We start from the raw sequence: 18990 nt of genomic DNA, 5'->3' as shown, positions 1-18990 counted from the left end.
TGAACCCAACTTGTATCCATGAGGATGAGGGTTCGATCCCTGGCCTCGCTCAGTGGGTTAAGGATCCGGCGTTGCTGTGGTTGTGATGTCGGCTGGTGGCTACAGCTCCGATTAGACCCCTAACTGGGAACCTCCATATGCCAAGGCTGCAGCCCTAAAAAAAGACAAAAGGCAAAAGACAGAAAAAAAAAAGAAGAAGAAGATGAAGCAGGCATGTGGCGAGAACCATGTGCCTGTCTCCTGGTACTTTTACTTCCTCATCTGAAACTCGGGAATACTGGTGGCTGGACCCGTCGGCCTTAGGCCGTTCAGCACAGGATGGCTTCTTACATGAGTCAGGCTGAGCTTTCCTCTGAAATGTGCACTGTAAAGCTGAGCCTGGAGGTCTTCCAGGCCGAGGTCGTGTCCTCCTTGCAGCCAGCCCTTACAGAGTCTCCTGTGTCACCTAAAACTAAATAAATGTGTATGCTTTCCCCCTCTAAGTCTGTCTCTGTCAAGTTCAGGTTTCACAGCCACCTAGCCAGGGACCCTCTGAGGGTCAAGGGAAACTTTCAGAGGTTTTGATTGGGTGAACAGAACAATCATACATGTTAACAATAAAAAACCCCACAAAATCTTTACTTTTTTTTCCCTTTATCTATCTTGAAAAGCTATAAAGCATTTTGTAAAACAGAATGCAGTGTGGTTGTTGCTGTCTTTTACTGGGGCTCAGAATGTAACTTACAGGCAGTGTATTGCTCCTGTAGTCGCCCCATTTCACACAGTCACGTGGGAAAAGCTGAGGGACTTATTCGGAGTTGGAAGAAAGAGGAGGCCTGAAAATGTTTCTCCATGGGCGCTGCGGTCATAAAATCAGTGTAAACGTCGTTGGCATCCTCACGCTGGTGATTGCACTAATATTTTTAGAAACGTAAGAAGAAGAGCCAGAGTTTAGTGTGTCCCGCAAAGCAAGTGGATAATTGCGGGTACATTGACCCTGTTGCTCAAGACTTGAAGATTCGTTTTGGAATAGAACAGCATCTAGTCCAATCCAAGTTTATTTTGAAAGTATAGTCAGTCTGCTTCATGGATCAGGTGTTTTCTAATTGACTGAAACACCAGGCAGGCTGATCTCTAAGCCAGCCTGTCAATACTCATACGGAAAAAAAAACCAGTGCCTTCCCCCAGGCCATCTCTCAGGCCCGGTGATTAACTGCGCATCGGTCATTTCGCATAATACATGCGGAGTCCCAGTGATGGAGCGTTGCCACCCGCCTCCTGCTGTGGAAATAAATGCCCTCCCCCCTCCCTGGCAGGCTCAGAGCAGACACCAAGCGTTTGCTGTAAAAGTGTTAACCAGCAACAAGCATCCTTTTCGCTTTTGAAATGGAGCCTTAGTGCAGTTACTCCCACCTGCCAGGCAGTGTGGGATGCCCTGCCTAGGATCACTGCTCTCTGAATCGCAAATATTACAGATATTTTAATGGGAAATAGAAGGTGATGCTTCAGTGATGAGGATGATTCTGTTTTCTAAAATTTGGCATGCACCACCGTTTAAAGCGGGCTGCCTCCAGTTTGGGAGAAATCACGTCTGTCCTAGAAACGGTGGCCGTGGAAGGAGCGAAGACTCAATTTTGAAATGTTCTGCTCTTGGAAATTAGAGAGAGAAGAAGGGCAGATGCCCCAATTAGAGTCTTGCTTTATCCCTAAACAAATGCTCAAAGGCTTCGTTTTCTCTTAAGAGTCCTCAGCCGGCGAAGGGAATTATGTAATTTGTATGTAATTTGTCTGCCAGGTTTCTGATTCCATAAATTTGTCAAATCAATAAAAGAGCTGGCATAATTCGGTTATTGTTTCTAGTTGATGCCCCTGCCTGGATCTTTCGACCTGGGCTGTCGCTACTGTAAGAGAGACGTGGTTCCGTAGAAAATGAGACAATGGTCCCATCAGATTAGGTGCCGTCCTTTGGGGGAGGCTCATGGAAATCCGTGTCGCCACATCTCCACTTGTCATCTCCAGAAATTTTCCTCTGACCTGCAATAACGAGTTGTGGTTCTGGAGCTATTTAAGCCTGATTAAAGTATTTGTTATGCATTTGACAGTACACAATAGTGCACGGTGTCAATTCTCAGCTGTCATCATCATGATTAAAAAGGGTACCCGAGAGTGACCCCTATGTTGAGCAAGTTGTAATAAATAACCAGGATGCCACAAACCTCTAATCCAATCACGGAGTTGAGCCCCAGGGAATAAAAATTCTAGCAAGACCTTCAACCAAAAAAAGTTGCTCAGCAAACGATGCTGGATCTTCTGATTAACAAACATCACTTCCCGTTGTCCAGCGATAGCACAGCCTCCATCGTGAGTGGATCCTGCCGTGAATACAAATGAGAAGACTGCAATTTACCTCAGAGAAGCACCCCTAGGGGACCCCCTTGCTAAAGTTTGGCTTATTGGAAGTTTTTAATTTGAAAAATAATTTCAATTGAGGGGGGACGTTCCGATCAAAATGCCAGCAAACAGAAGACTTCGGCGTGAGAGGAAATGCCTAAACTCCATAGTGCAGTTGGGTTACAAAATCTTATGGGCTTTTTTTTTTTTTTTTTTTTTTGAAGCAAGACTAACAGGTGTTCATTGGCTCTTGCCTTGTCAGTCCTAAGGAGCCAGGCGGTGGTAGGGAGAGCCTGCCTCTCCTCTTGAGGGCCTCAGAGATGTCCGTGGGGCGGTCACTGTCCAGTCTGGCTGACTTGGTCACTGAACTGCCCGCGAGACCCTCCCTCTGTTGAAGCCCACTTTTAAACAATGATGTTCAAACAACAACAGCAACCACAGCAAGAAGGACCATGACGACAATTAAAACAACATCAATGGCAACTTTTACTAAGAGCCTCCCATGACCCAGGCGCTGTGTCATTCCCTTTGCACCAGTGCTCCCTTTACCCGGAACATTCACAGAAGAGGTGGATCCTACTGTTAACCCCCGGATTGCGAAAGAGGAAGAAGGTCAGGCAACTCGCGTTAGCGAAGATGGGGTAGATTTGGACCTTAAACTCAAGCGTCTGACTTTCATTCTCGTTTTCCCATCTGTTACGCTATAACCTCTCCCTAAATATAAGTCATAGAGACAGATGTGAAAAATCAAATTGAAGTTCCCATCATGGCTCAGTGGTTAAGGAACCCAACTAGCATCCGTGAGGACTCGGGTTCGATCTCTGGCCTCGCTCAGTGGGTTGAGGATCCGGCATTGCCGTGAGCTGTGGTGTAGGTCGCAGAGGTGGCTCAGATCCGATGTTGCTGTGGCTGTGGTGTATTCCGGCAGTTGTAGCTCTGATTGGACCCTTAGCTTGGGAACCTCCATGTGCCGTACATGCGGCCCTAAAAAGACAAAATAAGTAAATAAATATAAATTAAAAAATCAAATTTTGTTTTAATCATGGAAGAGACGTTTTTACCTTAAGTGATTCCTGAAGTCATGCTCTTTCTAACATGATTGTCATACAGTCACTTAAAAAGATTCATTCAGCATCTGCTATGTGTCTGGCACTGTTGATGCTAAGAAGATGAAGATAAAATACTGCCCCGACTGTAGACCATGCTTTGTATGTCTGTCGGGCTGATTTAAAGTGTCGCTATGCTCGTATATCCATCTTTTAGGCATAATCGCCGTCCTTTTGGTCAATACGATGAGAGTGCCCATGTTTATACGGAGCTTAGTCACAATGAAATGCTTTCAAACGTATTACTTCTTCTGTGGCTTCCAGTGCCCGCTGAGGGAGGTGGGGTCAGTTGATTATCACTAATTGATAGTTGAGGGGAGCTGAACCTCACAGGGTGAAGTTCCTTCTCTTGGAGTTCCTGGATCTAATCCTCAGGGGGGCTCCCCCCCGCCCCCAAACACCAGTGCCGTCTGCAGGGGCCTCTCCCATTTTGTTTTTGATGCCACACGTCCAGAGAGGCATGGACTTTCCTTTCCGAGAGGAACAGCTGTTGCCTGAAGACCTTGTGTTACGTTCATTTCTCAGGCCCGATGGACGTGAGTCTGACTCTTAACCATCTTTAGCCCCAGTGGCAGCCCCCTTTCCACTCACAGTTCTGGCTGCCTTCTGAACTGCAGTGTGAGCAGATGAGATAAGTACAGAATATTCCTACACCACTGGCTCCATGCTCTCCTCATATTCAATCATGAAGACTAATGAATCTAAGATGATTGCGGTGGTAAAAATCCCAATGCAGATTTTTTGCTGTCCCTACTAATGAGAGAAAAATATAGCAGACCACTGGCCTCCAGGCTCCAGATGCGATTCCTTTGTAACTTAGAGTGCATTAAAAAAGCTTCAGTCAGCAAGATAAGTTAATTTTTTTATGACCTTTATAAACTCTTTTAGCCTGTATCTCAGGAGCTTCTCTTAAAGATTAAATTTTTAAAATCCTTTTAGCTCAGGCCAACACAGCATCTGAGTCTTTTTTTTTTTTTTTTTTTTTTGCTTCAAAGGCTACATCCAAAATCTATAAAGAAATTCTGTTCGTGACAATTATTGTCAAAGTAATGATTAGGTAACATGTCATTTTTAGTTTTTACTGTTCTTGCCTCTACGATAATAATCCAATAGAGCTCACTTCTTCTTAAGATCAGAGTTGTGTAAAGGATGCATCGGTCCCAGTCCGCTTAGCCTACATTTGCGAATATTCTAATTGAATTGTCACTGGTAGCACCTCTTTCCCATCAGGACCGCAGGGCTAAGGGGCGGGGGGGGGGGCGGTGCAGGGCCCAGATATCAAGACTTCATTAAAAGCAAAAATTCTCACCCTAACAACTGCAAAGTTGTATTAATATATCATTGAGTCCTGGGGCTTTAGTTGACCTCACGCCTCAGTTGCCTACGTGTGATGGGTGTAATTTTGCAGGGGGAGGAATGTGAGAAGAACGCGAAGGCTCCTCATTCACGGCAGCGCAGATTGGATTTATCACACAAAACACATCCTTTCTTCTAACCGCTTTCGTTGTAGGGTATCTGTTTCTTTTAAACACTGTTTTGACTGGCTCGATGGGCGACTCCAGGCGTCGTCATTGTAGGCATGTGTCACCACATCTATGACATCCAACCCACCGACCCAGAAAATCTGTGGTTGACACAATTGATTTCTCTGTACGATTCATTCAGCATTTATTTTATGTTTGACGTCCACCTCCAAGGTCCCATGAAAACTCAGTTCCTACATCTCTGTGTCAGAAAAACAAAGCCCTTTATAAAAAGGCGTGTATCCTGAAGCGAGGGGCTGGAAGAAAGCATGAGTCTTGCTTAGAACGGTTCACGGACGTAATCGGACGTATGAAGAATGTGTGAGCTTTAGTGACTAAGCTACTGAGAACGCGAGTGCCAGCCTCGTGTGAGTTTTGGCACCAAATAACTACTCCTCCTAAAATGAAGAGAAAAGGCTCAAGTTATAGGACTTATTTTGTCCTGCCAGACTTTACTCTGGATCAACTCTTCTTAATCTCTGCCCCCTGTTACCTTTTCTCTGTCCCTCTTGGAATCCCTTTTCCCTCACCCCAGGAAGCTTCTTGGTCTCAAACCGAGAGACACAGACCACATGCTTTAAATAGATGCTTGACAGTCATCTATTACTTTCCAGCTCTATCTCCACGCTACTTCATTATGTAACAAGGTTACATGATTTTTTCTTCCCAAGGCATATAGATAATTAAGTGCCAGAATCAAAATTCAACCTCAATTGTTTATCTTATAAATAAATTGACATCTTCCCGTGTGTTCTAAATCTAATGATCTGACTTCATCATGCATCATCTTATGAATTTTTCTAAGACATGAGCAGTGGGGAGGAACCTGGAGGTGTGTAGGAAATTGTTCCCATCCCGACCCTGGGGTTCAAGTCGGGATGTGTGGCGCAGATATCAAGACTAGCAAAGCAGTGGTCTTTGCTTACTGGATTCACCTTATCTAACAGGCTAAATTAGTTTTCTCTCTGTCTCAGTAGCTGAGACTTGGCTTGGCCGAGCCTCAGGGCTAATCAGACCTTCTTAGTATTTAATATTTCCATTGTTTTTCTCGTCATCAATATCCATGTTATCTTTTCATTTTTCGTAGTTCAATGGTGATATGCAGCGACCACATTTCCTAGAGAAATTCTCTTTTTGGCTTGACATTGAACAATATCACATGTTTTGTTAACCATGTACGTGACCAGACAGAAAGCTTTTAAAGTGAACACCCGCTTACCTTTCTTCTCATTCCACCAAATGTTGTTTCTACGGCACACCAAGAAGTGAGTGAGGTTGATGATTCTGGAGAGGGAGCAGCATCATGGGCTGCACCAAAGAGGCAGCTCTTCCAGGGATCTTGGAGCTGCCTTTTTCTAAAGCGCCCCCATGAAAGATCTGAGCATCATTATTTACTAGAAATAAAGGAACAAGGCAGAAATCGATGGCTACGACACTAGATTTATGTTTCCGCTGCTCTCTATGTACATCTCTATTTGTCCTAACTTCAGGGGGAAGATATTTAATACATCATGGAAGGAGGCTGTTGCTTTTGATTTATTTTTTGTTGATTATTTGTGGCATGCCATGGAGAAATTCTGGAAATCGATACTGTGTGTGTGCCTGAGGATGCTGGGCACAGGGTTAGGTTAAAAGGTTCTGAAAGGATAAGGAAACTTCCTCTACTTGCCGAGTTCTCTCTCTCTCTCTCTCTCTCTTTTTTTTTTCATTTAAAACATTTATTGTTTTACAATGGTGTATTAGTTTCAGGGGTACAGCAGAGTGAATCAGTTATGCATACACATATATCCATTCTTTTTTTATATATAAAGTTATTACAGAGCCTTGAGTAGATCTTCCTGTGCTCTCCAGTAGGCCCTTGTTTGTTATCTAGTTTGTGGATAGTAGCGTGGATGTGTTAATTCCATCCTCCCGATTTCTCCCTCCCTCCCCGCCCCACAGAGTATTCCCCTTTGGTAACCGTAAGTTTGATTTCAAAATCGGTGTTTGTTTCTGTTTTATAAATGAGTTGAGTACTCTTTTACTAAGAGAATTATATTGTGCACTCAGAGAAGGCGGTTACTTTCCTTATTTGTATGTTTTACATGTGATTTTGAGCACAGATGCAAAGACTAATTTAGCTGTAATCACAGCAAGACTCTGCTTTGTGGTATTTAAATTTATGACTATCTCCCCTTCTCTAGAGCCTCTGAAGTGACTTTCACTAATCCTAGCTAACGCTCTCCTAGCAATGTTTTAGCGAATGAGGATATATCAGGCCCTTGTGATAGATGAAAGCACAAACACAAAGATGTATGAGAGTTTTAATTTGTTCTGCACGAGAAAGCAGATGGATGGGTAGACCCTTTTAAAAATACTTTATAACGAAGCATTTGGCCTTTAAAAAAGACAGGAAGAGAGTCAATCAAGACAAATTTGTCAAGACCATGTAAACAGAAAACTGTATTCAAAGGCATGGATGTGTTTTTCTGTTTTACGAATTTAAGACAATTAGATAGAAACCCAGGACCAAATGCATACAAAGAGAATGAAAAATCCTAAGACTGTCCAATGTTATATAATCGTAGAAGAGTGTAGACAGACAAAGCTATAATATATATAACTTAGGAACCCTTGAAAAACCTAACGAAGAATATATATCTGAACCAGATTATTATTTTTGAAAACACTCAAGTGACATGGTTAAAAGGCACAGATTAAGGTCTAACCTGTTAGGGGAAATCCTGAGAGGCAGGTAAGTCACGTTTCAGCACGTAAGTCACAAGTGAGGGAACAAATTTAGAGAAGGCGCATAAGGAGCAATCAACAGAGCTAGGAGGACTGAGAGCAGCAGTGGGAGGAAGTCCCCGCTTGGATCTGGTGCATGTGTTAGATGTGAAGGAAGAGGCTGCCTGATGAAACGCAAACCCAGAAGCCCCTGCGTCTTTAGGCCTCGAGCAGATTGCAGAACTGGAAGGAGAATTTCGGGCACAGAGCCGCTCACCAGGTGGCCCTGCTTTGACCCTCAGTTTTCCCTTCTCGTGGAGTTGACCTTCTCAGGGGTCGGTCTTACTTGACCTTCTTGCACCGTTTCTTCATGTTGGACCTCTCCGCCACCTCTGGGTCAAGGCCCCTGTAAAATCTAGGACACAGTGTGAACAAACCCTTACCCTTGATTACCTCTAACCAAGATAAGAAAGCCTTAATTTTTAAAGTTAGGGTCACTAAAGTTTTCTACAGACTAAAGGAAAAGAAGCAGAATTTAAGCAGTTGATAATAAAAGGAGTCGGTTTTGATTCCATCGTAGCTAACTTGTTCCCAGGTCTTAGATTTTTCCTCAACATATACCTTGCCTTCTAAGACAGCGTCCTGCAGTCTTTGATGCTCACTGAAATTGCTCCTGACATCCTGCTGCTCCAGCTCTAAGTTCTCACCTGGTGGGCCCCACGGTGATCTCTACCACTCCAGAACTGGTCCTTGCTGATATTTCCCTTGTTGCCTGGTTCAGAGAACAGAGACTGGAGTTCCTGTCGTGGCTCAGCAGAAACAAATCTGACTAGCATCCATGAGGATGCAGGTTCGATCCCTGGCCTCCATCAATGGGTTAAGGATCTGGCATTGCCATGAGCTGTGGTGTAGGTCACAGATGCGGCTTGGATCCTATGTTGCCGTGGCTGTGGTGTAGGCCAGCAGCAACAGCTCTGATCTGGCCCCTAGCCTGGGAACTTCCATGTGCCACAGGTGTGGCCCTAAAAAAAGTTAAAAAAAAATGGAGAAAATTTCGAATTGACTCTTGCTCTGGAGTTCTGGTTTCTCATCTGAGATTCATGCCTCACTCCTGGCTGATTGTCGGGACTATGGTATATTGTCTCTCTTTCCTAAAAGTATGATAATTGCACAACAAAATGCTGGATAATAAACTCACTATTAACAACAATGGGAGGGTACTTTTTTTCACTCAGTGCCAGTGGGCAAGATGGAGAGGCCCCAAGAAGATGAGGAATAGGAATCTGGAGTTTATGAAAAGGAATTACGCGTTCAGGAGCTGTCAGCTTATCGTTGCAAGTCAGAGAGATTGGTGCAGTTAAGGATTCCCCGAGAGAGTGCAGGTAGCAGCATGCAGACAGAGGACAAAATCCTGAGAAATAACAGGTGCAGTAAGGAGGGGGCATTCACGGACGAAGACTGCAAAAGCAGAGTTGCAGCAAGCAGCAGGGTTGCCGAATAGCGTAGTAAACACCACGGTGAGGTCAGGCAGGATGAGAAGTATGAACGTTCGCTGGGTTGGCCTCCGGAGGTAATTGGTAACCTGTGTATTACCGGTCTCTGAGGCTGAGTAATAACTGTAAGGTTGCGTGCAACGTTCTTCATCAGAGTGACTCCTACTGACAGATTAGTCAACATCTTTAGCTAAGCTGGTTCTTATCCAGCGTGTTCGACATCTCCCAGAGTTAGTGCATTTGGGGGTGGAGCCGTGGAGTCACTCGTCAAGAGCCAGGGGAAGAAGTGAACAAGAACCATTGCCATGCATCACTTTGGCAATTGCGACACCACCTTTGCTGGATTTTGAAAATGTTTCCTGGCCACTGAAATTGAAGCGGTTTGAGGAGCACAAGTTGGGGATGTGTGTGGTGCTCCACGGACTATCCATCAGTTTACCCCCACCCCCCAGCGGTCTGCTTTGCACACGTCCTCCTGTGGTTGGTCATTTGTCGCTTCTGTAGCTTCCGCTAATTCAGGACAAGTTGTTTGTTTGATTGCCCACCAGTCCCTGAACTTTGTTTAATTTATACGCCTAGAGGTACTCTTTATAGGTTATGTGTTTATCCTGAAACTATCAAATACGAAGACTTTACTATGTGTGGTACACGGCGACAGTGACATTGCGTGGGGTGTTTTATTTGACTCTCTCTCTCACAAAACAACCCATGGAAAGTGTTAGCTCCACTTCATGGAGTAGAAGACTGAGACTCTGGTTCACACAGCCAATGAGGTGACAGAACAGGGCCTGGAATCTGAGTATCTTTGGCTCCTAAGTGCTTGCTCTTAACCACAGTTTATACTATTCCCTAATTATTCGTATGACCAACTGTTAATATATTATTCCCTAAACTTTTCAGTTGTGGTCCTCGACTTGCGATTATTCTGCTTTCAAAGTTGGTGCAATCATAAATTTAGATATAATAAGTAGTTGCAATTTTGTTCTTCAGCTGTGCGTGTATCTCCATTAATCTTAATAAATAATTGAGATGCTTACGAAAAAGATCTTAGGTGCTCTGCTCCTCTTTGAAATGTCAAGCGAAGAGTAATAAAACATTATATGATGTATTACAACATTCTGTGAGTCAAGTTTTAAACTTAAAACAATCCAGCGTGTTAAGCAACAAAGTATGATTACTCGTACTTTCCCCAGCAAGTGGAAAATTCCAGATTCCTTCTGTTGTTATTTATATTACTATGTATAAGAGTCTATCCAATACCAAGGTGTATCTTTTAAGACAAATGCCTTTTAATACATATTGGAACATACTGGTTGTTTTCCTCATCTCATTTTAAGCACTAGAATAGCTGTGAATGTGACATGATCTCTCCACTCTCTAATCTCTGATTTAGATTTTCAACGAGAAGTTTAAAGGTTTTGGGGAGGAGTGATACTTACACACATCTAAGTAATGAAAATCGGGGATTTCTGAATTTACCAGCTTTTAAACACGTGTCCCTCGTGTGGATATAAGAGACAGGAGCGTATTTGTTGGAAAAGAGGACCTCGTAGGCCAAGTGACCAGTTCACAGCCGAAGCCTCAGGAGGTAAAGAAAAGCTATTAAAGCCGAGTGTTGACCAGAGTCCTGCTGAATAAACATGGGCAGGTCGTCCACTGCCCTCTGCACGGCACTGCGTTCTGCCTATTGGGACTGTGTCGATTCTCGTTTGAACTGGGCAATCATAGTTTTAAAACATGCACCAAAAGAGCTTTATATATCTTAGTCACACACAATAAAAGAGAAGTTGCCCTGATTTTATGTGGAATCAATAGATAATGTCTTCAGAATAAAAATCAGGGCGTTCTAGGAAATGAAATTTTCTTCCCTCTCTTCACTTTCTCGTAGCTTTCTTCATCAGCCTCCCGCACCTCCGAATGTAATGGTAGAGGTTTCTCAGCCTACAGCACAACTGCTCTCTTGCAAATCTCCTTTCAGGCTGAGGCAGGTCGGACTCTGATAAGAGCACATGGCTCGGTTCCGAGCCCCTTAAGCCTCTGAAACTCACTCCAAGCTGACAGGTGACAGGCTGAGCTCCCTCATAGGTCACCCTGCCGGCTCTCGGGGAGGCTGAAGTAACAGCACTGCTTGGGCCAGATGTGTATCGGTGTGTGAGTGCTCTCCCTTTACCTGGGGCTGAAACACGCCGCTGCTTGTCAAGCTCCCAGGAGAAGTGAACACACCTGCCAGGTTGTCTGTGTCCTTTTTTCAGTCTCTTCCGCACATGGAGGGGTTTCTAGGCGGCACGAGCTCTGAAAACAGTGGAATTAAGTTCCAACATTTATCAATAACAATTCATAGCTGATGTATAGCTTTCTGGGAAAGAGTAAGTATCCACTGGAGCCTAACAATGTATCCCCCACAAAGGTTTTTTCCAGGACTGGCATCAGTGTCGTCAGTGAAATTTATGGGAGCAGCATGAACCCCTCCGAGATGCAGGGGCATTCTCGGCAATCTTTCTTGGATCCCATCAATTATGGTCTAATAAGGTCCTTCCTGCTGCAGGAAAAAACTTTCATTCCATCACTGCCTCTCAGGTGTGCCTGTATTAATAAAAACAGCTGTTTCTTTGTCCCAAGGGTGACCCCCCCGAGAGAGAGGTCTGCAGTCTGCACTGACCTACTTATTGGGTTCTGATAAATCCCTGTGGTTTTCCTCATTGGTTCTGTGTGTTCAAGTAAAGCTTAAGGACCAGTCACTAGTTCCTAAGATCTCTCTAAGGTAAAAAGAAACTCGCCCATAAAGTACTTCACCATCCCTGCACGTTTAAGACCTGTTAAACGGACATCTGACTGAATATTACCTGACGGGAACAATCCAAGGGCCCACTGGAGAGGAGCAGACTGTGGTGGGGGGGTATGGCTTTGCTCTAAATTTTGGGGTCTCCAGGACAGGGTTGGGGGTGGGCACAGAACTGTGGGTCTTGGGTCTTGGACTCTCCTTTAGGTTGATTCTTGTTCATCTTGATGGTGTCTTCAAGGTTGACTTCAATGTACACTAAATTTATTAAAGGTTATCTCTTTGAGAGGCAGGTCTCTAAGCTCACTCTTGAGAAGTTGTTGGTGGGATTCCAGTTTCCCTGAAAAAACGCTCAGTCATTTAGGAAAAGAGATTTCATTTCCATGAGGTACACATGCAGTATACATTCCAGCACATCCACATTTATAGGCACACTTGTGCTTCTAAAGGTATGCGTGTTATCCTCGCATATGTGTGTATGTATTTCCATGAATTTTAGGAAAGATGTCTTAGGAATGTTGTATTTTAGAAATAATACATCATTACTTGTCATGCTCTTTCCCTGGATGAATAATGCTTTATTTTCTTAATGTGATCATTGCAGTCTTAGGTCAGTAATGGGCTGCAGACAGAAACCAGGCTCCTTTCTAAGACTTAATTCACATCTTTGATTCAAAAAGATATCTCAGACTCTGCAGGGCAGACTTCTGAGGCAAAGTCTGCTTAGGGAGAAAATCTAAATGGGAGGAACTGGGACACTCTCACTTCGTCAAGGTACCGTCTGTCCTTTACTTGTTCCCATCTATATCCCATCCTAATCATCGTTAGTGCTGGCCACTGTACTGTGGGTCTTACCCTCTTCACCCTTAATAATTTTGGTGTCAAATTTAAGACCACAGAGCCTTTATTAAATGACATAATGGTGAAGACATAGGTGAAGCCAACCTAAGTATGAATTTCCTGGGGCGGCTGTAATTTATCACCACAGACCGGGTGGCTTAAAATAACACACATGCATTCTCTGACAGTCTGGAGGCGAGCAATCTGAATCTGGGTGGTGGCAGTGCCATGCTCTCTTGCGGCTCTAGAGGAGAGTATGTTCCCTGCCTTTCTCTTGGCTTCTGGTGTTGCTGGCATCCTTGGTGTGCCTTGCCCCTTGTAGACACAGCACTCCAATCTCAGCCTCAGTTTTTACATGGTGTTCTGTGTATCTGCCTGTCTTTCCTCGTCTCTCTCTCTTTTTCAGGGTGCTGTGCCCATGACATGTGGACGTTCCCAGGGCAGGAATCAAACCCATGTCACAGCTGTAACCAGAGTCACAGCAGTGACAATGCCAGGCCCTTAACCCACTGAGCCATGAAGGAACTCTCTCCTCCTCTTCTTATAAGGACACCAGTCATGTAGAATAAGGGCTCACTCTAGTCCAGTATGATGTCATCTTAACTATTACATCTTCAATGACCTTATTTCCAAATGAGACCATGATCTGAGGTTTTGGGAAGGGCATGAATTTTGGGGAGATACCATCCAATTCAGTTCAGTCCCTAAGAGGGTATTTTGACTGTTCATTAAAACACTCTTTAAAGCAGCAATTTAATGTAAGAACTTGTTACTTAGAAGAAAATAGAAAAGATACCGAGGGGGTGGTAGAGATGGGGAAAGAGAAAATGCCTAGAATAGTAATGTTCCGTGATGCTTCCACTTGTGGCTATTTAAACTGGAATGAATTAAAATTAAACAAAATTAAAAATCTAGTGTCTTAGCCTCACAAGCGATGATGCTGGATAGTCACTTTTGCTTTGGAACACGTCTGGTCTAGAACCCAGCATGCATAAGAACTACAGTGGAGGTTCTTAGGAAAGATATAGATGGGAGCAATGCCTGGAAGTAATGTTGTAGCAGGAGGGGGAACCCTGAAGGGGGGGGGTGAAGGTGAGGCAAAGCCCTTATAATATTATAGTCTTGCCTGGGGCAGCTCAGCTGCTGGATGTGGCTCTTCTCTCTTGACCCTGATATTTTGCCCTGTTGGGAGCAGGTGCTCGCAACATATTTGTTGAGCCACTGAAGGAAGAGATGAATGCTTCCGTCAGGATGGGATGTTGCTGAGATGGCACTGTTGCTGACAGAAGGGTGCGGCTTCATGAAGATTTCTGGGAGGCAGTGCAAATAAGAATTAGCGAGTGTCCATATATTGTTCCTCACTTAAAGCATCGGGGATGCCTGCTTCTCTGGCATTATTCTTCCAAGAGCAGCATCTGCACTCTGCTTCAACTCATTGGGTGCCCCAGGAACACAAATATCTGTCTTCTCTTTCTTTCAAGGAAGCCTAGAGTGCCCTGCCCTGCCCTTTGCACTTGTGTTGGTTCAACAATTTCCCTTTCCACTGCCATTACGGTGTCCTAGTACAAAGCCACCAGCTGCTACTGTGCATGCCCAGAATTCTATGGCAAATCCTTTCCTGACAATCTTTTGTCTCCCCACAAGATGAGAAGAGCAAATTGTAATTGGGTTTGAAAGGGATGGGTAACTTACCTTGTCCCTGGAGCTTTGACAGCCTCCGTGTGCGGTGCCCACTGACTGGAGGGCTGACACAGCCGGATTTGCTGTGATCCCGTGTCACAGCTCTGTGGTGAGGGAGGAGGGAAGAGAATTTTCATCAGGGCAGTGAATGTGTGTGGTAGACACAGGCACACACGTGTTGATACCTCCCTGTCTAGAGTCATCAGTGCGTAGAGCAGTTACCCTCGAAGTTCTAAAGTAGATTTGGAAGACCTCTCTCTGATTCTCCTACTTATTTCTCTCTGCTCAATTTTGACCGTGATACAGACACTACGAGGAAGGAACACTTTTATTCGACGCTGAGTAACACTGGGGAAACCCATGGGCATATTCTAAGTAAGGAAATCATCAAGATGTTGCCTTCTGAAAGTGTTTTGAATTGTCTATCTTTTATTATTTGAATACAAGGAATCATTACTGAACAACATGGTGGAAACACTGTGAATGATGAGTCGCGTCACATGTTAAACAAACAATCTGTCTCAATTTCAAAAGGTCACGAAGGTCTTCGAATGTTCTCTTTTGGATAATGAAACAAATTCTACAAAGTAAATTCAAAGCATTCAAAACTGTATTGACCGAAAGTGGATTACTGGTTACCTGGTGTCGCAGGTGGGATGGGCGTTGGGATGACTGCAAAGGAGCAGCACCAGGGTGAGGGAGCTGCTCTGTGCCTTGGTTGTGATGGTGTCACAGAGGCACACATACTTGGCCAAACGCATCAAACTCCACACTTAACGTGAATGATTTGTATCGTATGTTAATATCTTAGTGAAAAGTTAACATAAAATGGAATTCCTGTCACGGCTCAGCGGAAATGAACCTGGCTAGTATCCATGAGGATGTGGGTTCAACCCCTGGCCTCGCTCAGTGGGTTAAGGATCCGGTGTTGCCGTGAGCTGTGATGTAGTTCGCAGACACTGCTTAGATCCCTCGTTGCTGTGGCTGTGGTGTAGGGTGGCAGCTGTAGCTCCAATGTGACCCCTAGCCTGGGAACCTCCATATGCTGCAGGTGTGGCCCTAAAAAGCAAAAAAAAAAAAAGAAAAAAAAAGTTAACATAAAAGTTCAAATCATTCAAATTGAAGTTCAGAATTTGCAATATCTACAATGAATTAAATAATGACAACTGAAAAAATGACCTTAAAAATGTTACCATAGGGATGTTTTTCAAGTCCATAACCCAGTAAGAGTTCTTATTATGAAATATTGACACCATGCATGGATGGAACAATTACTAGTCCCTCTGGGCACACAGAAGGCTACCTTTCCCAGCCCTTAGCAGTTAGCTGGGGCCTTGTGACTGGTTCAGTCCAATGGACTGTTACTGGACTTACCATGTACACAGGAAAAAGCCTCTGTGTGACCCGCCAGCGCTTTGATTTTCTGCCTCAGCAATACTGGAAGCCACATGCTGAGATGGCAGCATTGCAAGAAAGTAGAGCGGGGTTCAGCCAAATACATTGTGTCAATACTTAGGATGGGACCCCTTTACCAGACTTCATTGGACATGTAGCATAAGCAAAAAGCAAACTTTTGTTGTGTTCATGCATTGAGCTGTAGGGGTTAAATTACTACTGGAATATAACACAGCCTGTGCTGTCTAAAATAATATGTTGCCATGATTGCAACATCCTCAGAGTTTAATGATGACAGGCTCAATTAAAATTCATCTCCCTGGAGAGTCGGGGTTTTGATAGACACGCCACTGGCGGCACTGTTGATAAAAGAGGAATTCGAGTGTTGACTCTCTTCCTGGTAACGTGCACACGAGAAGAGAGAGATGGGGCACTGATAACCTGAATGGGCATCGCCACACGGCCTTACCTTCCCTGTGTTCTGGGATATGATGAGATTACCTGCTGATACCTTCACCAGAGACAGAATTCACTCAGAGATCCTTGATGTCCGGGTCAAAATAGGTCTCCATGAACCTAGCGCTTCCCTAGTAACAGAGCATGTGAAACAGAACAGAGAATTTATCAGCTGACCTAGAATTCAAGTTGCAGTCTGCGTGCTGGTTCTTTTCCTGCGGTCCGTGCTTTCCATGAACCTTTCCTCTGTCTTACTTTGCTGCTTTTTTTTTTTTTTAATCACTTTACATCAAATCGTGAACAGACAGGGTCCAGTTTCTCATTAAAGAAATGAATTCTTGGCCCTTGTTTTTATTATTGCTTATTCTTTTACTAAGTGTGTCAGCTGGTGAAAGCTCTTTAGCACTGTTCACAGCCTCTCATTACTGTTAGTAACTATCCGCATGTTTTATTTATTTATTTAGTCTTTTTTTTGGTCTTTTTTACCTCCATGGCATGTGCAGATTCCCAGGCTAGGGGTTGGATCAGAGCTGGAGCCACTGGCTTACACCACAGCCACAGCAATGCCAGATCTGAGCTGCATCTGCGATCTACACCACAGCTCACGGATCCTTAACCCACTGAGCGAGGCCAGGGATTGAATCTGCGTCCTCATGGATGCTAGTCAGATTCGTTTCTGCTGAGCCATGACAGGAACTCCAATGTCCAAATATTTGAAAAGAATTTCTTTTGGAAGGGGCACTGGCCTTTGGAGACTGTACCTAAAAAACCAGTTTAGCAAATTACCAGTAGTAGCAGTAGCTCCGAGTAAACCCACTGAAAGAAGCTATTGATCAGAGGGACAGAAAGAAGTGTGTGGTGAGTTTTCCTGAAATAGAAGGATGGCAAAGGATAAGGCCAGAGGCAGTTAGGTGGAGAAAAGCCCTTTTCTAGTAAGTGAAAAGACAGTTCTGCAGGGTCATGCTGTTGGTGAAGAAACACACGGTGGCTACAATCATTCTGTTTTTGTCTCGGATGGGGAACTGTGTCTTCCTTTTCCACCGAATCCCTGTCATTTGCAGTGAGACGCTAAACACTGTTGAATGATTGCAGAAGCCTGAGGCAATTAAAACTTCATCCTGATAGAAAAGTGGAAGTCGTTGTCTGAAGCAGAAGAAAGAGTACAGGACAGGAAGTGATGCAGTAATTGTCCCTTCTACCCCGCTCCTGTTTTAGTGATACGGGACATCCCAGTATATATGCATTTATTTCTGTATTCTCTCTTCTCATGCAGGATTTTGAAATGAGGAATTGGAGGCATTAGAGTTGACAGAATTAAAGGGCTCTTGCTTTAATTCATTCCTCCGGTTTTGCTCCCTATTTAAGGGGTCACAGTCATGCTAAGCCCCACTAAAAGTGTTCCCTGGTGGCCTAGTGGTTAAGAATCTGGTGTTGTCATTGCTGTGGTGTGGGTTTGATCCCTGGCCCTGGAACTTCTGCATGCCATGGGTGCAGCCAAAAAACCCCAAAACACAAATACATGTAGAACAATCATTGAGTTAGAATTTCCGTCTGAATGCTTAAATAGCATGCTATTAATATTACATACTACTCAGTAATCTGTTTAACTAGGTGTCAATATTTATAAATTAGTCTAAAGTTATAAGGATTGTAAGTGTAGCATACTCACAGGTGAGAGTGAGCTGGGCAGCGGCTGGACCAACTAGAATTTTCTTTCTCAAAGCCAAGGTGAGATTTTGTTTTTTTTGTTAATCAACCTACAATTTGTATAACAAAGAAAAAACAAGAAAGCTATTAGGACCTGTGTTGTGAAAAGAGGTAAAAATCTTCAACAGTGTTTTTAACAGGTGGAGGTGGGGGGCGAGGTGGGGCAGGGCGTCAGGCATCTATCTGGTTGCAGGTGGGAGGGGTGGAGGCCCTCCTGCTGGCGTGTGAGGATACTAACTGAAGCACGCAGATAAGCAAGCAACGACAACCCCCAAACAAACCAACCTGCCCCCCAAACTAATTTTCAGTATTTTATCATAATTTGGGAGAGAGATCCTGGAAAGTTTCGAGGGTAAGATAAAATTGGTTTGGGGCAAAATATAAGTAAACTTCGAAGCTTGCAAAAAGAAAATCGACCTCTTTTAAAGTACACTATTTTCATCATTTTAGTTAGGTACATTTAGCAAAAGTCATAAAAGGGTTTCTAGGTTTTTACTTCGTTAAATTAATTAAACAAGAGGCCATCACGCTGTGGTGATGCGGATGCCGCAGCTGCCTGTGTAAGCAAACCACAACCTACATCTATACCTCCCTCAAGGTTAAGAGGTGGAAAGGGAAGTATAGCCAATCATCAACAGCCAACTAGGTGTTCCACAATCATGCAGCCACTGACGATCAGCTAATCAAATCGTTTCCTTGCTTTGCTTCTGCTCTCCTCCATGAAACCTTGCCCTGAGCTCCTGCTGGTGGAGTGCTAAGAACGACTTCCTGTCTGGCGCTGCCTGATTTGACTCGATTTTTTTTTTGCTCAAATAAACTCTTAAAACTTTTCGTATGCCTCAGTTTGTCTCTGAACACCTTATGACCTCCGTTCCCCAGTCTGATTATCCCAAGGTCCTAATTTGGGCTCCTTCCAACCCCTGTGTTGGGGGAGA

Source organism: Phacochoerus africanus, chromosome 10 (assembly GCF_016906955.1).
Source record: "Phacochoerus africanus isolate WHEZ1 chromosome 10, ROS_Pafr_v1, whole genome shotgun sequence".
NCBI classification, from domain to species: domain Eukaryota; kingdom Metazoa; phylum Chordata; class Mammalia; order Artiodactyla; family Suidae; genus Phacochoerus; species Phacochoerus africanus.
Note: the sequence above shows the minus strand (reverse complement) of the source record.